The sequence below is a fragment of the Athene noctua genome, chromosome 1, assembly GCF_965140245.1.
Source record: "Athene noctua chromosome 1, bAthNoc1.hap1.1, whole genome shotgun sequence".
In the NCBI taxonomy this organism is placed as follows: Eukaryota; Metazoa; Chordata; class Aves; order Strigiformes; family Strigidae; genus Athene; species Athene noctua.
Window position 1 is genome coordinate 264,532,221 of NC_134037.1, and position 5,970 is coordinate 264,538,190.

Consider the following 5,970-nt stretch of genomic DNA (forward strand, 5'->3'; position numbering starts at 1 on the left):
AGTAACCCTGAAATCAGAGCAGACCGAGACACGTTTGGTTTCTTTCTTTTTTTCTTCCTCTTCTCCTTCTTCCAAAAATATTCAGTTTCTAAACAGAGCAAGAGTAGAGGCTGGACCCAGCGGAGCTCGGGGAGGGAGCCGGGGGGTCGTGGGGGAGACGGGGGCTCTGCTCAGTGCCCAGGGAGTTGGGGGGCTGGGGGGGTGTGATCGGTTTTGGTGTGGGGTTTTTTCCCCACTTTGGGCGCACAGTTTGCCCCCTCCCAGCAGAAACCCGGAGCCCCAGAGCGCGGCAGGGCCGGGGGGGTGTCGCTTCGCTTTGGGAGACGGAGAAGCGAAAGGCGGTTGCACGTTCCCCACTTACCAAGAGGAAAAGACGCTGCTGAAGGGGATTTTTACTCCCTCGGCACGCTCCCCCCCACCCCCCGGCGCATTTTCACCACAAAGCCCCGCTTAACGCCCCGCTTAGAGCCAGGTGGGGTGCAGGGCGCGGGGCCACCTGCCCTCGGAACCATCCCAGAATTCATCGAAACGTCCTCGGCGCCGCGACGGCGGGAGGGGAAGGACCTGCCCCTCCCCAGGTAGCAGCTCGGGGCAGGCAGGATGGGCAAAACGGGCTTTGTTGGTTCTAGAAGGGGGGGGCACGGCGCCGGGCAGGAAGGTCCAACGCCTCTCACCGCTCCCCCAGGTGACACACAAAATAATAATGAACTCCTGTGTCAGCCCACGGAATCAACTTTTTTTTTTTGAAAACTTCAACAGAAAAACCTGTGCGGGCAGAGACTCGGTGGTTCGTCCTGCGGACAAGGTGAAAGCCCCACACCCTGTCCCTCGGAGGAAGGACGGCGGAAGGACGGGCCCTCAGCGCGTGGTCAGCTCGCGCAGGTAGGACTGGGTGAGGCCGCGCAGCTCCTCCAAGGCGTAGTCCTCGGGCATGGGCAAGCGCCCGATGTGGGGGGCCAGCAGGCGCAGGGGCACGCGCTGGGGGTCCGGGGCGGCCTCAGCCAGGGGCTGCAGGCTCAGCACCACGCGCAGCAGGTTGGCCACGCGTTTGGCCATGTCTGCGGGGAGAAAAGGGAGAAAAAGGGAGCGTCGGCGGCGCGGCACAGCTCGGTTTGGGGTACCGCAGGGTCTGGGGTGCACTCAGCAGCGATTCGAGGGGAAAGTCTGCAGGAGCCAGCACAGGAGTGAGTGTGGCAGGGGGTTGTTCTTTTTTTGCAGAATTTGGGGTGAATTCAGCAGTAATTCGAGGGGAGATTGCTCCTGAGCGAGGACAGGAGCTCGCCTGGCAGACTTTTTTGGGGTGAATTTAGCAGCGATGCAAGGGGAAATTCCTCGGGAGCCAGGACAGGAGCTTTCCTGGCAGAGCTGCATGCAGGGCAAGTGCTGGAGCAAGCCCCGGCTCCCCTCCCCACCCGCAGCCTCCCCATCCCACAGGCGGAGGAACAGCCACACCGACAGCCCGCAGCGGTGGGGCGTAAAACCAGTGTCCCCGGGGGCTACCGGCGTCCCTGAGTCACTGTGTTCTAACGGAGAATAAAGTCTCCCATGGGGGTATTTGAAGGGACTGGGAACAAACCCTGGGAGGTGCGCTCAGCAAAAGCCCCTGGCGAGTCGATCGCAGAGGATCTGCCAAGCAGGCTGGCCCGGCCCCACCAAGCCCCCGACGTGCCCTAGAGGGGGATAAAGGCCCCGTAGTGGGCATGAAAAGTGTGCTGGGGCAGAGAGTCTGGGCTGTTCCCGCGTCGGGAAAGGTCAAGCCACGGCTGGGATTGCTTTTGTCGCGGGGCCGGGTGCCCTGGGGGGGTCGTGCAGGAGGACGGAGAAGGCAGCTGTGTGCCCCAGGGGATTAGATCTGAGGTGAAAGAGCCAAGGACCTGACCTGTCCCATCCCCCTGTTCCTGCAGTGGGTGCCCCGCAGCCCCCGGGCTCTGGAGGGGGCAGGAGGCAGGAGCAGGGTGCAGGCAGGCACAGTCCCTGCCTGCTCTGGCAGGAGCGGCTCTGGGCCAAGCAAACGTCCCCGTCGTGGTGCTTACGGACACGGGGCCGCACAGAGGGGACAAAAACAAACAACATCCCTAAGGTTGTAGATGATCTTCTGACAATATTTCCGTCAGGCAGATGGTCCAGAGGTGCACTCTCCCCACAAGGTACGCACCTAAATTCAAGACAACAACAATGAACACAGAATTACCGCCTCCCGCTAGAGGAGGTATTTCACCTGTGACACTTAAAACCCTGAGCCCGAACACACAGCAGCAGTGATGACCCAGCGGGCGGGCACTGGGCCCTGTCCTTCCTCCCCGGGCGCTTCCCTGGCGGGTGGGAGAGCTCCGCGCTGCGCAGCATCACCTGGGCTGCGTCTCCCACACGCAAAACAACCGCACAACGGGGCCCCTTACACTTACTGCCGACACGACATAGAATGACAAATACTACCAACATCAAAACATCATTCGGGATACTGAAAGCCATTGCTGCACGACAGCGTCAGCACCTTCTCTGTGAAAAACTGTCGCTTTGGCGGGGGGGGGTAGGCGGGCGCGGGCCGAGAGCGTGGCGCCGGGCTCTGCGCCCGGGGGTCGGGCGGCCCCGGAACCGGAGCCGTGGCGGCGAAATGGACCGGGTGCGTCCGCCCAGCAAGCGCGAGGTGTGCAAGCGCGTGGCAGCGGAGCCGAAATCTGCTTTTGAGGAGACTGGCAACGCCAAGGAGGTGACCGACACCAAGTGCAGCTTCCTGGATGGGAAGGGCTCTGCCGTCAAGTACACGCAGTCGGATATCGGAAAACATCTGTAAGCGGCTGCGGGATTACAACCTGCGTGAGGAGAGGAGCGGCAGGAACAGACTCGCCAAGGGCATGTCGGAGACGTTCGAGGCCCTGCACAACCTGGTGCACAAGGCCGTCGAGGTGGTGACGGACATCCCCCGTGAGCTGTGGAACGAGACCTCTGCTGAGGCGGCTGACCTCAAATGTGCTGGCGGAGGAGTACGCAGACGTGATCGAGGACTGGCACGGGCACCACCAGACGGAGGATCTCTCCCAGCTTCTCTGCGCTGACCACGTGCGGGAAGGGAGGACACAAGCTGCCTGGCAGAGAAGTGGCGTGGCAAGAAGGGTGACTTGGCGAGCGTGCGGGAGAAGCAGAGCAAGAAAAAGAGCAGGACGGAGAAGGGCTGGAAGGACGAGAGCGAGGGAGCTGCCGGCCTCCCGGCAGCGGGGGAGGCCCTGGAGGAGAGCGGGCCCCAGGAGGAGGCTCGGCTTGCCCACAGCCCGGCCGATGAGCTGTGGGCGTGGGGGCTGCCCTGCCGCATCCTGTGGGTGACAAAGGAAGGGGGACTGGCATCGCAGCGGGAGCGACTGCGGGGAGGCTGGACCGATGTCCGGGTGGCCGGAGGGCCCGGCCCAGCCTTGCCCGCCCGGGTGCGGTCCTGCGAGCAGCGGGGTGAGGGGGGCCGTTCACGGAGCCGCCAGCTCCGCGCCTGCAGGCGGGGGGGCGCGAACGCTGAGCACAGAGATCCACGCGCTGGGTTTTCCAGATAGAGTTCTGTGCTGGCGTCAGTGCCGTTTGTAAAAGCGCCAGCCAGTTCCATGGGACTGACTGATATCCAGGAGCGACTGCCTCCGGCGTACGTGTTGTAAATGACTTTTGCAGCCCGTCCTCATTAATGCTCTTCTGTAGTTCTTTAATAACAGACAAATGCCGTCCTTCCCAACGTGGCTGATGTCCCAGCTCATAGCTTACAGGAGCAAGAATCTTTCTCGCCGTGTCCCCATGCCCTTGCGCCAAGGCTTCTCACCTCACTGTTACCCACGGATCATCCCCAGCTAAGGAGAGCACAGCCCAGGTTTTTTCAGGATTTACAGCGTCAGGGTCTGAAAGCTTATCACAGCCAAAAGACCCAGCATATAAATCTTGCTCCCGGGGTTCAAAACCTGCATCCTCGCACTCTGTGTTCTCATGCTCTGTGTTAACAGCCTGGCCACGTTCATTATTTTGGGTTTGGGGGATTTTTTAAAAATTATATTGGGGAACTCTTGGTGTTTAAATCTGCAAAGAGAGAGATAAAAGAAATATACAGAAGATGGGGACAGCACTCAGCGTTGAAAGGGGGAGGGACGCCCCTCGCTGAGGTTTTCCAAAATTAGGGAAAGATACCTTTGGCACAATCATAACAGAAAAGGAAACTGATAATATGGTGCCAAGAGGAATGGCCATTCCTGACAAGAAACAGAGGAGGAGGGCCAATGGGTGTACGGCCTCCGAAAGGAACAGTTACACCCCATCAGCAGAAATTGCTCGGAATCATTTTGGAGGATTCTGAGAGTCAAGATATTGATTCTCGGCATGTCTAGTAGAATGGGGGTCAACCAAGACAGAAAACCTCCTGGATAAAAAGTGAAGGGAGTTGACTTCCTCCAGCTCCTGCAGCTGAAGAATCTGAACCGCCTTTCAGAGTGCTGGCGTGTATCCAGCGCCTCTGGATTCCAGCCCAAAGCCTGGAGCGGGCCCTGGGGCAGGCGCCGGCGTCTCTCCAGTAACAGCAGCCAGGGGACACGAGCCTTGGAAACAAGGGGATTTAGTCGCTTGGCAGGCAGAAGCGCCTCGCTTACGGGCTGCTGCTGAAAAATGTGCTCAGCCGGGAATTGTCACCCCTGACTGGAATGATAGGAAAACTATTACAAGAACTATTTCAAACAGAGGAAAGGGAAAAGATTTTCCAACAAAAGTGAGAGAGTAACTGATTTGTCAAAAGTTTTGGAATGGAGACAAAGATCAGACGAGCACCGAAGTGATTATTAGGGCCGATTGAAGGCTACTTTACTCATTATGGGGCATGACCCCTGAAAATTTCCAAGAGCCACTAGCTATTTTGGGGTTTTGGAGAAACTCACGCCAGGCTGGCAAGGTGAAACAGTCAAATCTTGAACGTTGCTGGTTTTGCTTTTGACCGGAGAGGTGGCGAAAGGTTAAAACTTGAGAAGAAGCAAGAGCAAGGAAAGAAAGAAAGCGAAATTAGGTTGCTGGCTGCAGCGATTGCCCAAACCTATAACCCAAGAGGGAGAGGTCGGGGATTTCCCCGAGGCAGAATGAGGGGAAGGCGGACGCGAGGCAGAATTCCTCCCATCTCTCAATATGCCAGTTCTCTAGAGTGCTTCTGCTGTGGGAATCTGGGCCGCAGGCAGAGAGAGAGCCCGCTGAGACCCGTGTCTGCACAAGGAGGATCTCCACCTGCCAGACCTCCTCGACCTCACTCATCTTCTCTGGGAACCGAAAGAACAACGGGACCCCTTGGAACCAAGGTACACGAGCACGGTCAGATTTCTGCAAAGGTAAACAGAATCGTTTTGGGTAAGGACTTGGTTTGGGGTAACTTTGTGATCTCTCCCAATTCCCCTACTGGCCTTCTGGGCCTCTACTGAATTTTGAAGTTCCTCACATTCCAAATGATCGTACAGAGAGCAGTAGGGGAAGCGATAAAACATGGATCTACCCCTTTGACGAGACCTTTTGCAGGAACCTGGTACGTTTATCTCCTTGGCTCTAACAGGGATTCGGTCGATTTGAATGGGCTCAAAAATAATTGAATTGGGAGGTCAAAACCCAAATGATTTGAACGATGTACGCTTTGAATTGGCTGCGGCTCCCAGAGAACTTTGAAGTCCAACAGGAGATGCAGTGGGATGGTTAAAATCAGCTGAGCCAGTTGTGATAAAAACAGAAGGAGGGACGACTCCTTCAGCTTGGCAATATCCAATTATAAATGAGGCCATTCCCAGTATAGAAAAACAAACTGTGCGGTTTTTTTAAAAGAAGAGTTTTGAAGGAGTGTCGTAGTCCTTGTAACACTCCAATTTTACCAGTTAGTAAACATAAAGCAGATAACGATGGAGATGCTGAATATAGATTTGTTCGAGATTTACGAGCTGTACATGAGCAGGTCACGGCTTCACACCCTGTGGTACCAGATCC

General features: G+C 57.1%; 1 pseudogene; it reads left to right on the forward strand.

The window, feature by feature from the left end:
* Positions 1-2,422: 2,422 nt before the first annotated feature.
* On the forward strand, positions 2,423-4,236 carry LOC141958782 (protein canopy homolog 3 pseudogene; annotated as a pseudogene).
* Positions 4,237-5,970: the final 1,734 nt, after the last annotated feature.